Source organism: Montipora capricornis, chromosome 9, assembly GCF_036669925.1.
Source record: "Montipora capricornis isolate CH-2021 chromosome 9, ASM3666992v2, whole genome shotgun sequence".
Lineage (NCBI taxonomy): Eukaryota > Metazoa > Cnidaria > Anthozoa > Scleractinia > Acroporidae > Montipora > Montipora capricornis.
The window spans coordinates 45,179,918-45,181,341 of NC_090891.1; positions in this window are offsets into that span (position 1 = coordinate 45,179,918).

Genomic DNA, 1,424 nt, shown 5'->3' on the forward strand with positions numbered 1-1,424 from the left:
AATTCTTTTTAATTTTTAAAGTTTGTAAATTTTGTACATAGATTAATTACTAGTTAGTATTTTGGTAGGGTTTATCAATTGATTGATTAATTTTATCCTTTTATATTTTGTGGAATTTTATTCATTTACATTAGTACACACGTACACGTTTTAACGAGCACTGTTACGTATATTAATAACGTGTTCAGGATAAGTATTCAGCCCGGGTTCTAAAAGAAATCCTCTTGAAATGAAAGTAGGGATTACATGGAGAACGTTTCAGTCCGCGCTGAAAATCCTGGGCCGGTTTTTGAAACCGGGCTAGGATAAACAAGCTGAAAAAGGAACGTGAACATATCCATTGATTTTGTTTTCGCATCTCAGTAAATTTCCCATGGAAATTTGCCTTTTGCGTCCGGGCTGAAATTGAGCATGTAATCGCAACAAAATTTCAACCCGGGCTGAAACTCACCGTGTAATCAGGCCCTAAATCAGGTTCCTTCTGCAGGTACCGGAGCACAGATTACGTAAAACAAAAGAAACAAAAGACAGAAAACAAAACAACTCCAAATAGAGACTAGTTCCAAGTGACCAAAAATACAATGCATTCCGGTACATGCAGAAAGACCCCTAAATGGTATGAACGAGCAAGTTCATACGATTTTTCATTTATTAATGATTACTCCATCGCTTTGTTTCCACGGCAACTTTCATATGGCACTCGATAAACTGCTCAATAATGCGCGCATTTAATTCCTGTACATGTGATCTATTTGAGGACAGACGGCTGGACAGACGCACATTTTGACGTCATATGTGATCTGTTATTTCTAAACAGACGCAAACTTAGTAATTGACAGCAGCTCATATTTCCCGTGAGGCTGAGACAGCTTTGTTTTATATTGGCGTTTACAACAGTGGGCGTGATGAATCTCCCAACGAAGGCGTTCTAGTTCTATTTTAAGCTATTTTAAGCAATAGAGGGCGTTTTTCGTGTCTCCATAGCCTCATCTAAACACTCGAGGAAGTTGGGGGAATTTGAGACAGTTATGTAAACCCTCGACTTCGTCTCGGGTTTGCACAACTATCTCGAATTCCCCCAACTTTCCCGAGTGTTCAGATGAGACTATGGAAACACTGAAAAAGTCCTCTATTGCTTTTATAAAATAAGATAATTCAAGTAAACTTGCATTTTGCGTCCGGGCTGAAATTGAGCATGTAATCGCAACAAAATTTCATCCCGGGCTGAAACTCACCGTGTAATCAGGCCCTGATTTTTTTAAAATTTTACTTCTTGATTGAAACAGATTTTCTTGACATACGCTCATATTTCCTATCAACCAATCAAAACGCGCGTCTGACAATACATAACCAATCCAAATTTCGTGTGATGTCACAGCCGTGTTTCCATACTCTCATCTAAACACAACTATTCACCAATGAGA